At 38.3% G+C, this 16,060-nt stretch overlaps 1 protein-coding gene across 2 annotated transcripts in view; it reads right to left on the bottom strand.

The window, feature by feature from the left end:
- LOC106052219 (protocadherin gamma-B4-like) overlaps window positions 1-12,804 on the bottom strand; it is a 29,578-nt gene extending 16,774 nt beyond the window's left edge. The window contains exon 1 of one of the 2 annotated variants that reach the window (XM_056039677.1): window positions 12,532-12,804. The gene's annotated coding sequence lies outside the window, so the exon portion shown is untranslated. Of the gene's footprint in view, window positions 1-979; window positions 1,197-12,531 lie in introns of those variants that run through there. The other variant, XM_056039676.1, reaches the window with a different exon arrangement.
- Window positions 12,805-16,060: the final 3,256 nt, after the last annotated feature.

Raw genomic sequence — 16,060 nt, 5'->3', positions numbered from 1 at the left:
AGCACAGTGGAATAGCATTCCTTGGGAGTGACCTCTCCTTCCCGGTTCACCATTTCCCAATCAGAACTTATTAAATCGATCCATAATTTATTCCAAGCGTAGTAGATTTAAATATCGGCATGTTATTTTATCGCTGTGTTGCTGGGATATAACACATACAAGTTTAACACTGTCACACATATATTGTTTTTGTGTGGTGTAAAACTTGATAAAATACTACCGCTAAATGATATTTTCCCCTGTTGGTAAATCAGAAACTTAAGCTTGCTTCATAAGCTGAAATGAAGGCAAACTTTAACAATTCGGGTAATATTGTTGTTTATAAAAGAAGTTGATTAAGGTCACGTAACTGGTATCAGTTTCGTCAGTCTAACATATTTGGAGGCAGATATGAATTAGACAAGTTTTCAGTCAAATATGTGTGGAATCAGTTCAGTGGCGTAGCTATAAATTAGACAAGTTTGCAGTCAAATATGTGTGGAATCAGTTCAGTGGCGTAGCTATGAATTAGACAAGTTTGCAGTCAAATATGTGTGGAATCAGTTCAGTGGCGTAGCTAGGAATTAACCATCATATGGGATCCCTGGGATTTGACATCTTTGAGGGCCCCTGCATTTTGCGTAATATTTAATTTAAAAAATGCTCATTTGGGCCCCCCTCAAATTCTACCCCCCCCCCTCTAGCTACGCCTCTGAATCAGTTCTGCTTGGAGTAAGTTGTGAGTCAGATTGGTCTATGTTTGGAGTTGACTGTTCGGAGTCAATTATGAATCCAACAAGTTAGGTTTGAAGTTAAGTTTGAAGTCAGCTTCGAGTCAGTTCTATCTAATAAATGGTGTCCATCATAGAGATTTCCAGTTGATCTTTTATATCTGTTATATTTTACATTCTATGTGTATAATTCCAGATATGGACTATAAGAACTGCAAAGTATCTTTCTCATTAAATCTACTTTACCATAGTTCACTTTGTGGACTTACCATTTCTAGAACTTACAGTTATACAAGTTAATCCAGAAATAACAAACTGCAGAAGAAATAGCACCAACTTGTCAGTATTGCCTTTATTGTGGCCTCAGTGCATTTAAAAATGTGGAGGTCTGATTACTGCTACAACTTAATCGAATACACAGCAGGCTTCAAGTTCTCTCCCCCTGACTGACTGACCAAGGCGTTTCGAAGCTAAGACTTCAAATAAGGGGAGAGAATGTACGCACGACCACAGTGAAGTAGTGGAGTGGGGGGGACAGGAGAACACAAATGTGTGAAGTTTTTTTTTTTTCGAAGCCACGCCCCTTCTGTCCACCCGTCAGTCAGGAGCGATCACCACAGTTCATCAATGTCGTCACGTGACGTGGTCCCAATGATTGCCCGTTTAAATGTTGGTTCATGTGTCAGACATGAAAAGAAGAGCGGTACTGCTGTGGGAGACAACTCTATAGGTATTGACACGGCGTTTGATGACTTTACTGTTCATTTTAGAGGGGCAAGGGCAGCAACCCTGCTCCACCAAAAGGTCTACTTCCCCGGGGCAGTGTTTTTATTAGTCGTTTCATTATGTGTTTCCAAATGATTCTTTTCGTTTTTCCAGTACACATCTTAGATAATTTACTATTGAATCTACGATTAGTTTGGGCTAAGTAGATCCTGCTAGTAATCTACATGTCTAGTGCGATAGTTTGACTAACTATAATACTAGGTTGGGCTATCTGATATCTACTAAGGTTACATAATAACATCATCAGGAGGGAGCAAAAGAGATGCCAACTAGAAAAGAGTACATATGAATGAGAGGGTAACAGAACCCAAGATGGTCAGATGGATTGTTCTGGGCATAACCAGTAGGACAAAAACTTTTATTAAGACTTTTCCCAAGTTCATAAATAAATAAATAAATAATTCTATCTATCTATCTTTATTTATTTATTCCAGCACTAGGCCTATATGCTATTAAGTTAGTAGAGGCACATGTAAAATAATCCAGAACATTCCAAGATTGTGGACATGTATTAAAGTTTGTCGTGTACTACAAGTTTTCGACCTAATTCTATGATACAATCATTTTTTTTTTTTTTGAGCGGGAAATGAAATTTCTATAACTACAGACTTAAACAAGTTGATTAGCTTTGCAAGCAGGTGCGTTGCTTGGAATTTTCCATCGTTTGGGGGCCTGGGGGGGGGGCTTGACCTCTTTGGGGGCCTCTGCATTTTGCGTAACATTTAATTATTTTATGTAAAACAACAGTCATTTAGCCCCCCCCCCTTTTTTTTCAAAATCTCCCCCCTCCTCCCCCCACCCTGGCTACGCCAATGTTTGCAAGTATATCTTTTTATTGACCATTGCGAATGTTGTTTAGTCTGGTTCAGTGAGACATTTACTTCTTCTTATGGACTAGTTGCTCTTTTTTTTTTCTTCATGGAACATACATTTACTGAATTGAAGTGGTCTCTACTCTTTGACAATGTGACAAGTTTCTTTCATTGTCAAAGTTGTCATGCTTTATGACAAATGATATTTTCTTTGCATAGACGACTTTGACAAATACGAAATTAAGATTTAAAAAAAATGTAATACATAGTTTTCTGGTACATGGGTCACTGTCCCCCCTCTGCCTGTCTGTCTGTCTGTCTGTCTGTCTATCTATCTATCTATCTATCTATCTATCTATCTATCTATCTATCTATCTATCTATCTATCTATCTATCTATCTATCTATCTATCTATCTATCTATCTATCTATCTATCTATCTATCTATCTATCTATCTATCTATCTATCTATCTATCTATCTATCTATCTATCTATCTATCTATCTATCTATCTATCTATCTATCTATCTATCTATCTATCTATCTATCTATCTATCTATCTATCTATCTATCTATCTATCTATCTATCTATCTATCTATCTATCTATCTATCTATCTATCTATCTATCTATCTATCTATCTATCTATCTATCTATCTATCTATCTATCTATCTATCTATCTATCTATCTATCTATCTATCTATCTATCTATCTATCTATCTATCTATCTATCTATCTATCTATCTATCTATCTATCTATCTATCTATCTATCTATCTATCTATCTATCTATCTATCTATCTATCTATCTATCTATCTATCTATCTATCTATCTATCTATCTATCTATCTATCTATCTATCTATCTATCTATCTATCTATCTATCTATCTATCTATCTATCTATCTGTATTATTGTCTGCCTGTTTGTCTTTTTTGTTTTTGCCTGTCTGTCTATCTGTTCACCTGTCGATCTGTCTGACATTTTGTCTACTGGCTTATTATGTGTAGACATATGTCTGTGTATTAGTCGATAGACTTCTCTTGTTAGCCCAGTGTCCAGGTCGACAACTTCGTTCTATCTAATGGTCTATATACATTTCACTATACAGACACAGTAAACACAACATAACAAAGCCTGTTAAATCATTAGCGTATTAAAACAGTCTCTTGACCTTCTTAATTCAGCCATTCAAACAGTGGGTCAATGTCGCGATGCAGACGAGACTACGCCCGTTACATGACCAGCGGACTGACCCCACATAGATTAACTCAATTAGCTCACATTCAGACTGGACATTCATTACGACTGGGCGGAGGAGGGACACGTAAAAAGGGGAGGGGGAAGAGAGTCACTCTTTTGGTTGCCTGGAACTAACCGGGCGTGACCAGACATGGGAAATGTCCTAAGAAAAGTGACCTATCACTTTGTGAGTGAGAGAGCGTGTGTGACGTCCACCTCTGGAGCACGTAGTGACCACGATTGACAATTTTGACAAGATTAGCCGCAGCAGAAGTATCGCATTGTCCCCATGGTAACGGGGCACCTATGTGTCATATTCATAAAGCTATTAATAATGTCTTGAATAAAAACTCATTCAACGTCCAACATACACACACATACGTACTTGATAAACGCTGCGGAAGTTTAATGAATAAACCTGATGGAGAATAGACATGAAACTGAACATGAACTGGACATGCTCTGTGACTCGAGCCATAGCATATAGTTGGCCTCAACAGACCAGGATCAATTATCTAGCAGCATAATTTATGCACAAACTACATCCCTGCCATAGGGGGGAGGGGAGGGGTCTCATAAAATGGGTAAAGACAAAATAAAACTGCAATTTTTTTGTCATTTTTTTTTTAATCTTTCGATAGATAAAATAATAAACGAGTTACCTGAAAGTATTAAACTGTTTAGTTTTGCATATATCTGAAAAATGAACTCCTCTTTGAACTTTCAGAATTGTGTATTACAAGTAGTGACAATCTAAACCAAATATTTGAACGAAACACAAGAGTCTAAATATAGTTTCAAGCTCATTGAGGCTTTTTTACGATAAACTTTACAATGTCAAGGACATCAATACAAATATTTGTAAAAATGTGCTACATAGAACTCAGACACTTGATGTTGCAGTGATAAAAAGTACAAACATTATTAGATGTATATATCTTTTTAAAAAAAAACCCATAGCTTATCAAGACTCTGCTCACACTATAGACCAGATACACCTAAAAAAATAGATTGTGTAGCTTTTCACCATAGATGAAAATGTCTGATATACATTGATGGAAAAGAAGTTATTGACCGAGAGTTCAAATGTTTTGCCAACGAGGCTCTTGAGTTCGAATCCCCAAAGCTGCCTGTTCAACTTACTCAACCTGAGAGCCTACTTGGAGACAGTAAAAAACAAAAACAAAAAACAAAAACGTTGGTCGCTGGGCTCACTAACTATTGATCACAAACATGGGGATATCACTATCACCTGCCGCTTGAGCCTCTGGTTTTGAAAATAATAAAATTGTTGTTGACAAAAAAAAAAAAAGGCGTAGATAGGGATTTGGAGGCCCGGGGAGGCTTGACTTCTTTAGGGGCCCTTGCATTTTCACATTCGACATGAGATAATGGCGTAATGTTTAATGTAAAGCAAATTATCTGACACTCATTTGGGTGCCCCTCTCAAATGGGGGGCCCAAGTGGAATTTTTAATTTGGACCCCCCCCCCCTCACCCCACCATAGCTACGATCTGGGTTAGGACCGTCCATTATATAAAATACGGTACATAGTGCTTGCAGTGCCGCCATTCTATTTGTAAATTGTGTGCATCATTGGATTATTTCAACACTTAGCTTCATATTTGTATTTCCCCTTTTAAAAGAAATGTATCTACATTTAGAGCTCATTTTGGATCGAGCTAATTTGTCAGACAACGGACTTTTGGTTGTGACTCGGATCTTCTCTCTCTCTCTCTCTCCTCTCCTCTCCTCTCTTCCACCACGTGACAACATCTACAGTGGACTATTAAGATTATATCGTTAAGTCCTAATCCCAGGCTCATGTAGCCTGCAGTTATGTCCCTTTATGACACATACCTTACAGACCTGTCTCCGACCTACATAGCAACTATGTTGAAGAAACAACAAGAACACACACACACACACACACACACACATACGCATACTCTTAAGTCAACACCTTCAGTCGTTAAGGAATGTCCTGTACGTTTTGTCTGTCCTACTGACCACTGAGAACAACAAAGTGTCATGGTATCCACTGAAAACAAAAACAGATTTCCAGACATGATTTTACTCTTACATGTGTCTTGTGACACGGAGAACTCAATAGACCGATCCAAGACGTTGGAATCTTAGTAAGTTCTTTGAATTTCATTTGGGATTCTTAGCTAGTGTAGCAATAGAATCTGGTGATGGATACATTTTGAAGTATTCCCACAAGTTCAATCGGATGACCCTAAGATCAATGTATGCCGGGAAATGTTGTCTTTGTGAAGAAATAACAGAAGTATGCCGGGAAATGTTGTCTTTGAGAAGAAATAACAGAAGTATGCCGGGATTAGTCTATACGAAGAAATAACAGAAGTATGCCGGGAAAAGTCTATAAGAAGAAATAACAGAAGTATGCCGGGAAAAGTCTATAAGAAGAAATAACAGAAGTATGCCGGGAAAAGTCTATAAGAAGAAATAACAGAAGTATGCCGGGAAAAGTCTATAAGAAGAAATAACAGAAGTATGCCGGGAAAAGTCTATAAGAAGAAATAACAGAAGTATGCCGGGAAAAGTCTATAAGAAGAAATAACAGAAGTATGCCGGGAAAAGTCTATAATAAGAAATAACAGAAGTATGCCGGGAAAAGTCTATACGAAGAAATAACAGAAGTATGCCGGGAAAAGTCTATAAGAAGAAATAACAGAAGTATGCCGGGAAAAGTCTATAAGAAGAAATAACAGAAGTATGCCGGGAAAAGTCTATAAGAAGAAATAACAGAAGTATGCCGGGAAAAGTCTATAAGAAGAAATAACAGAAGTATGCCGGGAAAAGTCTATAAGAAGAAATAACAGAAGTATGCCGTGAAAAGTCTATAAGAAGAAATAACAGAAGTATGCCGGGAAAAGTCTATAAGAAGAAATAACAGAAGCAATCCTTACGAAACAAAACACTTTAATTCTCCAAGTAGAAATGATTAAAGATAAAACACAAATGATTCAACTTAACTTCCCTAGACTCTGCGCCAAACTTGAATAGGATCGGACAAGACTAGAAATTAGTCTACAGGTCCAATTAATGTAACCTCACTCGAAGATCTGAAGATCTTGTGAACACAGTTGATGAAAAGGTCATCTGTTTCTGTGGCCCACGGTTAACAAGGGTATCATGTGGTAAGTACAACTAACAACCGACTATACTTTTCCCCAATTAAAGTCTGGTACCCTGGGTGGACTCAGAGGCGCCCTACAGATCCCGAAATAAAAAAACCCAGTCTTCAACAGGATTGGGTACCTGACATTAGTTCTGGACAAGTAAAGGCGGTTGGTCGTTGTGCTGGCTACATGACACCCTCGTTAACCGTAGGCCACAAAAACAGATGAACTCTACATCATCTGCCCTATAGACCACAAGGTCTGAAAGGGGAACTAGTTAGGCCAGGTTCACATCTAACTTTACATTCACTTTCACCTATCCTTTGATCTGCGGGACCGTTGGGGCACTACACAAGATCTGTTAACCTTCTTTCTCCATTCTTATCTCTCATTTGTCTTTGATATAATTTCATTCGGATGTTCTTTCTGAAAATATTGAAGCCTGCCTGGGTGGACCACTTCGGGGGCCGATTTTGAGTTTGTGTTTCCACACAAACTGTCTTTTGTAACCTGTCTTGTCTTGTTCTTGTTACATTTGTCTTGTTCTTGTTTATTCTAACGCCAGGATCTGTCTAATTGTATCAATGGAAAAACTGAACGGTTAATTAAATTAACACTGCGTTTGAAGCACACGAAGAATCTCAAATTGATTAATTAGGGGTCGAATGTCGGGTTCACAAAAGGGGCTAATTTTTCCCTGAATGGCGTTATCTAAGTCAGGAGTAAGCTTGTTGAGTTCCGCATGCTGCACACACACGCTACAAACGATAGTCCCGAGACGAGCGCGCGTGCCTGCGAGTGAGGTTACATTAATTGGACCTGTAGACAGATTTCTCGTCTTGTCCAATCTTGTTCAAGTTTGATCTTAGTGAGGGTAAAATATGGGTAATTAGCTTATTTAGATAATTCGTCAAGTCCATTTTATTATTCTTATTTGTAGCTTTTTCCGACTTGTAAATCTAGCCTCCTGTAGGTGATCAAAACGCGTAGATCAAAACGCGGTGGTCCAGTGGTCCAGTGGTCCAGTGGTCCAGTGGTCCAGTGGTCCAGTGCTACACGTTTATGTTACACAATGTTCGTTTTATTGTTTTGATCTGCCAAATATTCAAAACCTGTCATTCGATGCTGCAAACATTGAAGTCATTTGGGTCTTTGCTACAGTACATGTCTTCAACACATATCTGGCGAGAATACACTTCAATACAGTACATGTCTTCAACACATATCTGGCGAGAATACACTTCAATACAGTACATGTCTTAAACACATATCTGGCGAGAATACACTTCAATACAGTACATGTCTTATACACATATCTGGCGAGAATACACTTCAATACAGTACATGTCTTCAACACATATCTGGCGAGAATACACTTCAATACAGTACATGTCTTAAACACATATCTGGCGAGAATACACTTCAATACAGTACATGTCTTAAACACATATCTGGCGAGAATACACTTCAATACAGTACATGTCTTATACACATATCTGGCGAGAATACACTTCAATACAGTACATGTCTTCAACACATATCTGGCGAGAATACACTTCAATACAGTACATGTCTTAAACACATATCTGGCGAGAATACACTTCAATACAGTACATGTCTTATACACATATCTGGCGAGAATACACTTCAATACAGTACATGTCTTATACACATATCTGGCGAGAATACACTTCAATACAGTACATGTCTTATACACATATCTGGCGAGAATACAGAATTTTATTAACAATAGCTACGCTATTGAGTGATTCCTGCAGTTCAATCGGTTGGAGTTTTTCTCTCCAACAGTTTCCTCTATAAATTCCCCTTTCACCCCTTCCCTGCACCCAATCCCATGGGAGAGGGGGGCGTAAGAGATTTACTTCCTTTATTTCTGTTTCCTCCTTCCCCCTTATCCCACCCACCCCCAAACAAAAACAAAAAGAGTTTATTTACAACATCAAAACTTCGCCAGTGTCTTGAACCTTCGCTGCGGGATCATACCAGTCAAGTGTCTCTCACGTTAGAGACAAAAGGTGTCAAGTACTTTGTGTTTGGGGGGAGGGGTGCAGTAACGGCTGGAGTAGCTACGGTTAGGGAGGAACGGGGCAAAAGGCCGCATGCAGTTTTATGATGCCATAAACAGGGCCGTCACGTGAAGAGGTCATCATAAGCTGGACACCTTCCTGTTGTTTGACCACAAAACACCTGCACTGTGGTCTGGCGATGAGGGAGGGGAGGGTTTGAAACCGGGGCAGGGGGGGGGGAGGGCGATGCCATCAGCTAACGGACAACACTCAGCTTGATAGCGCCCTGAACAAGAAATCAGACAAAATGTCAACAAAAAGGATTCAATTTGATATCAAGTTTACGACCAGAGATCAAGACGAAGAGACAGTTCTGGTCTTTAGACGTGCCAGTTTAATTTACAAACTTTTGATGCCGCATTTAGTACACCACGGAAATGGGCTGGTAGGAATAAAGTGGAAGGTAAACAGTCTACTTATCTGAAATGTATGATAAACAAAAGTATGTCTTCTTTATTAAATTCCTCTTCAGTGTCAAAAGTCACGAACATAAATTTACATTTGAAAAGTATGTGTGTGTCATGCTGAAGCTGAGCAAATAAATACAAAAAGTTCAGCTAAGTACCGAAGCAATAAATAATACATACCTAATATAAATACAGCCCTTAAGTTGCCTTACAATATTTTTTAACGAGAGCAAACGATGAATTCCAAATATTGCGAAATAAGCCCTGACAACAACTATACCCAGTTACACAATATGATTATTAATCGAACATTGTTAAATTGAGCAGCCAGCCATGCACAGTACATCTTCCGTGACTGTCAAGCTTTCTTTCAGACCTTACGATGTATAAGGGCAGAAGAATGTTAATGGTTAAAGAGCACAGTGTCATGTGGCCAGCACAACGACCAACCGTTTTTACTTTCCCCAACTAAAGTCAGGTAAATATTAGGGGCGCCCTAAAAAATTCCATTGAGATTCGAACCCAGGACCAAAGGCTCAGAAGCCAAGCGCATGATCACTCATCCACTGTATATTGTATTTAAAAATCAGATCCGATCAAATGAGTTCAATCCTTAAGAAATGTTTTATACGTTTGTCAAATGTCTTTGAACTTGGACCAAAAAATGTACAAATCACCGAGACTAGTAAATAGATAATACTAATCAATATAGATAGATGGAGCTATGCTATAAATTTTGTAAAAGCTTAATTTGATTTGTGTAAATCTACGCCCTCTGTCAGCAGAACGAGAGCTCAGAAAACACGAGGAGTTGGTAGAAGCCGTTTCGTTGACCTTGCCCCCCCCCCAGACCTCACCCTTTTAAAATAAGTTGCTGATATCTTCCATATTTTAATTACCCTATTATTAGTATTATTTTTAAATGGTTTGGTTCAATCTTATTTGATACAATAATATAAAGTTGTTTTTTTCACAATCAATTTTGGCCTACTATCAACGACACATACCTGGCAAGATTGTTTTTTCGCCACGTGTTAGAACAAAGCGGCCACTAAAAGGCGATAAGGTTTAATTGCTGCCTTGCACGCATGAGTAAAAATTACACCAGTGATTGAGGCAGCCGTGTTGAGTAGAGGTCGGGGGTGGGTGGCGGTCTACGTTGAGGCACGACACCATTAATTTGAGGACGCTTATGTTTCTGTTCTACTGCTGATATAATAACTTTTATTAATAACCCAACTTACCGCTGAAGTTATCGCTCTATCACTACAATATGTGTTTCGCTGTAGTCACGAACATTTAAAGTAACAACAAACTTACAATTGGTAGTAGATGATAGATCTAGATCTTTCATGCTATGTTTAAACTGAATAGAACGGTTTCAGATAATAGAAAAACATTCAATGGACCAATTAGCATAGCTCTGTGATTATGCCCCGCTTTGAATTACATCATTAGGTTTAAACAAGATTAACAAACAAGTTTTTTGTAAAATCTATTTCTAATTTATGAAGCTAATGATGGTCTTTAATTTCTCATTCTTTTTATTTCTTGTTGTTTTCAATTATAGCAAGGAGTCTTGCCTAACATAGCAAATGTGTAGACACATATCCACACGCTTTTTAAAATTATATTCAGCAACTCTTCCTCGGTCTTTACATCTTGCACATTATCTTGTGGGTAGATAAAACTTAAGGTTACCATAAACATATTATCTTGTGGGTAGATAAAACTTAAGGTTACCGTAAACATATTATCTTGTGGGTAGATAAAACTTAAGGTTACCATAAATCTACACATCAAGACAGGAACTAAAAGAAAGACAAACACTTACACACACACAAAATTTCGACAAAGTAAATTCTACAAACTAGGTTTGCATTGCAATTGATGTATACAGCATGTCAGTAAATCATACGCTGTAGAGCATATCCTATCTTTCTTCTATATTTCTCAGAAAAAGTGACATTTTCCATGTATACCAGAGTTCCTCGTTCACGCCAAGTTTACATGTAGAATCCATGCCCGAAAAGTTGTTTCAGCAGTAGCCGAACAAAATGTCTAAGTCTCTCACTTGAGAATCTATTTGTCATATTTTGTCTTTATCAGCCCTGGCTGACTGATTCATTCACTCAACCCTAGCTGGCTGATTCATTCACTCAACCCTAGCTGGCTGATTCATTCACTCAACTCTTGCTGGCTGATTCATTCACTCAACCCTAGCTGAGTAATTCCTTCACCCAACTCTAGCCGACTGATACATTCACTCAATCCTAGCTGGCTGATTCATTCACTCAACTCTTGCTGGCTGATTCATTCACTCATAGCTAATTCTCCCACTTAATATCTGTACAAAGTGCCATAGGTCTATATATTAAATAGGTCTATATATTAAATAGGTCTATATATTAAATAGGTCTATATATTAAATAGGTCTATATATTAAATAGGTCTATATATTAAATAGGTCTATATATTAAATAGGTCTATATATTAAATTTAATAAGGCAACGAGGGGAATTTGATCATTGTTTTAAAATGTCCTACTGGGCAGAACAACTTAAGAGAGAACGAGAAAGAGAGAGAAAGAAAGAGAGAGAGAAAGAGAGAGAATGAGATAGAGAAGGAGAGAGAAAGAGAGTGAGCATGAGAGAGAGAGAGAGAGAGAGAGAAAGAGAGTGAGCATGAGAGAGAGAGAGAGAGAGAAAGAGAGAATGAGAGAGAGAAGGAGAGAGAACGAGAGTGAGCATGAGAGAGAGAGAGAGAGAGAGAGAGAGAGAAAGAGAGAGAGAGAGAGTAAAACCATGAGAAAGAGTAATAGGAAGTCTTGGCGTGTACGTGTTAGCCAGAACTAAACAAATACAATTACCTATCTCTATGTTATAGCATTGACACTATTTACTGATATAGCTAACAATAATAGTCTGAATATTAGTATAGTTCTAGTGGTAGCAACATCAACAATCCATAATGCTAGAGTCATCTTTCCTTTTCATCATTCTACAGAAAGCTGCAATGATGTAGATACTATTAAGACTTTAGGAAGTCAACTTGTACTTTACAAAGTGCTACACTGGGGCACACACCCAAAGTGGAGATCTAAGGTGTTTTTTTTTTTAGTCTGATGTTCACATGATCAGATTGTAACTACAAAATTAAAGGAAGATGGCTTTGTCTCTCTGAAAGGCACACAAGCACTGGCTGAAAGAGAGAGAGAGAGAGAGAGGGAGGGAGGGAATTCTTTAAATTAAGTAAGACACAAAGACACACAGAGAGTAAGACACAAAGACACACAGAGAGTAAGACAAATCTCAACTTTCAACAATATAGAAATGAAAACTAACCTGTTTTTTCAAGATCTATATAATATTGACCAACAAAAAAAAGCAAAGTTCAGTTGTATTTTTCTCTACCCTACCCTAAACACAGGGATAAAGCACACGGTCCAGTGGTGTAAAAATCCAGTGGTCAGTATTGTCATAAATGTCCAGAGCAGGAAAATGATGTTTCGGTCTTCCCGAGTTTCCAGTAACGCTAGCAGGGCCCGCTGTTAGGGGGAGACAACACACACACGCGAATCCGATTTGCTTCCCTTTTTTTCTTTCTGTTTTGATTTAGCAACACCTGTCTGTTAAACAAGGAGTACCGTCCCCGGAAGAGCATTGTTTAGTTTTTGATTGTTTGGACGACCACGTGATATGCATACCTCCCAAAAAACTAGTGGACTGGAAAGGAAACTGTGTGTGCCTGGGTTGGTGGGGAATCAGATGGGGGCGAAGGGGTAGCGCCTAGGGTGAAATCTCTACTAGAGTTGACAGTGAGTGGGTAGTCAAGACATGATGGGCAGTAAGACACAAAGACACACCGAGAATAAGGCACATAGACGCACAGAGAGTAAGACACAAAGACACACAAAGAGTAAGACACACAGAGAGTAAGACACAAAGACACACCGAGAATAAGGCACATAGACACACAGAGAGTAAGACACAAAGACACACAAAGAGTAAGACACAAAGACACACAAAGAGTAAGACACACAGAGAGTAAGACACAAAGACACACAAAGAGTAAGACACACAGAGAGTAAGACACAAAGACACATAGAGAGTAAGACACACAGAGAGTAAGACACAAAGACACATAGAGAGTAAGACACACAGAGAGTAAGACACAAAGACACACAAAGAAAAAGACAGACAGAGAGTAAGACACAAAGACACACAAAGAGTAAGACACACAGAGAGTAAGACACAAAGACACACAGAGAGTAAGACACAAAGACACACAGATAGTAAGACACAAAGACACACAAAGAGTAAGACACACATAGAGTAAGACACAAAGACACAAAAAGAGTAAGACACACAGAGAGTAAGACACAAAGACACATAGAGAGTAAGACGCAAAGACACACAGAGAGTAAGACACAAAGACACACAGAGAGTAAAATACACATAGAGTAAGACACAAAGACACACAGAGAGTAAAATACACATAGAGTAAGACACAAAGACACACAGAGACTAAGACACAAAGACACACAAAGAGTAAGACACATAGAGAGTAAGACACAAAGACACACAGAGAGTAAGACACAAAGACACACAGAGAGTAAGATACACATAGAGTAAGACACAAAGACACACAGAGAGTAAGACACAAAGACACACAGAGAGTAAGATACAAAGACACACCGAGACTAAGACACAAAGACACACAAAGAGTAAGACACATAGAGAGTAAGACACAAAGACACACATAGAGTAAGACACAAAGACACACAGAGAGTAAGACACAAAGACACACAGAGAGTAAGACACAAAGACACACAGAGAGTAAGATACACAGAGAGTAAGACACACAGAGAGTAAGACACAAGACACACAGAGAGTAAGACACAAAGACACACAGGGAGTAAGACACAAAGACACACAGAGAGTAAGATACACATAGAGTAAGACACAAAGACACACATAGAGTAAGACACAAAGACACACATAGAGTAAGATACACATAGAGTAAGACACAAAGACACACAGGGAGTAAGACACAAAGACACACAGGGAGTAATACACAAAGACACACAGAGAGTAAGACACAAAGACACACAGGGAGTAAGACACAAAGACATATAGAGAGTAAGATACACATAGAGTAAGACACAAAGACACACATAGAGTAAGACACAAAGACACACATAGAGTAAGATACACATAGAGTAAGACACAAAGACACACAGAGAGTAAGACACACAGAGAGTAAGACACAAAGACACACAGGGAGTAAGACACAAAGACACACAGAGAGTAAGATACACATAGAGTAAGACACAAAGACACACATAGAGTAAGACACAAAGACACACATAGAGTAAGACACAAAGACACACAGAGAGTAAGACACAAAGACACACAAAGAGTAAGACACAAAGACACACAGAGAGTAAGACACAAAGACACACCGAGACTAAGACACAAAGATCTAAAGAAAAGGACGTATGTATGTATGTGTATGTGTGAAAGATGTTAAGAAAAATAAGCAAATACAAAAAAAATACCTTCTTAAAAAAATCTTGTAGTTGTATCAACTAGTTTGAATCAGTCTATTTGAATAGATCCAGACTAACAATAATCAATGTAGGCGATTAAAGTATTATTACCAATTGTCTTTGTTTAGCACTAGTTCATGCTTTTCCCTTTCTCACTACGCTATGATCCTATAGCACTTGTCTGGACCAGTTGGGGAAAAGTGGGGGGGGGGGAGAGAAAGATCTGGGTGGATTTTACCGAAATAGGTTTTTAAAAACATTTACACACATGAAAAAAAAAAAGAAAAGAGCTGTATTTGAACTCATGGCTCACGCCTCCTCAGGCCGACGTGCTAACCACTCTACTAGTGAGATACTTATGATTAGAGAAAATATTGTTTGTTTCGATTTGGAGCGGCGACCTAGAAAGGGGACTAATTTAGCTTATACCATCACTTCAGTCAAGTAAAATTTCCTTCCGTTGTTCGAGATACCAAACAAAACAATTAATTACCAATAGTTAATTAACTAATTGGTTATTTTTTAAAATTGATTCTTGTGTTGTCAGGTTAAAGAAATGATAATGAGATATTTCAGCTACATCCGAGATTGGGTGTGGGAGAAATCACGTGTACAAACTTTTGGCCAGACAGGCTGACAGAGTGAGTAGATATAAGCTTTGTAAAAAAAAGAAATAAAATCAGAAGCTCTTTCTTAATGGTCAGACATCAGCTCGGTCTCAATGTCAAGAAAATAAGCTCTGTCTTCATTGTACCTCTACATCTAGAGATTTGAGACTCATTTCTAAACGTTTAGCGTTAAACATCAACACATTTTCCTTAGAAAAACTTCAAGTGACATTTAAATAATAAACACACGCTATTGACTGAAGCTTATATAAACAAGCACAATGTCACCTGACTGAAGCTGATATAAACAAGCACAATGTCACCTGACTGAAGCTGATATAAACAAGCACTATGTCACCTGACTGAAGCTGATATAAACAACCACTATGTCACCTGACTGCAGCTGATATAAACAAGCACTATGTCACCTGACTGAAGCTGATCTAAACAAGCACAATGTCACCTGACTGAAGCTGATATAAACAAGCACAATGTCACCTGACTGAAGCTGATCTAAACAAGCACAATGTCACCTGACTGAAGCTGATCTAAACAAGCACAATGTCACCTGACTGAAGCTGATCTAAACAAGCACAATGTCACCTGACTGAAGCTGATCTAAACAAGCACTATGTCACCTGACTGAAGCTGATATAAACAAGCACAATGTCACATGACTGAAGCTTATATAAACAAGCACAATGTCACCTGACT

This window comes from Biomphalaria glabrata, chromosome 8, assembly GCF_947242115.1.
Source record: "Biomphalaria glabrata chromosome 8, xgBioGlab47.1, whole genome shotgun sequence".
Lineage (NCBI taxonomy): Eukaryota > Metazoa > Mollusca > Gastropoda > Planorbidae > Biomphalaria > Biomphalaria glabrata.
This window is presented reverse-complemented; position numbering and strand designations above follow the sequence as displayed.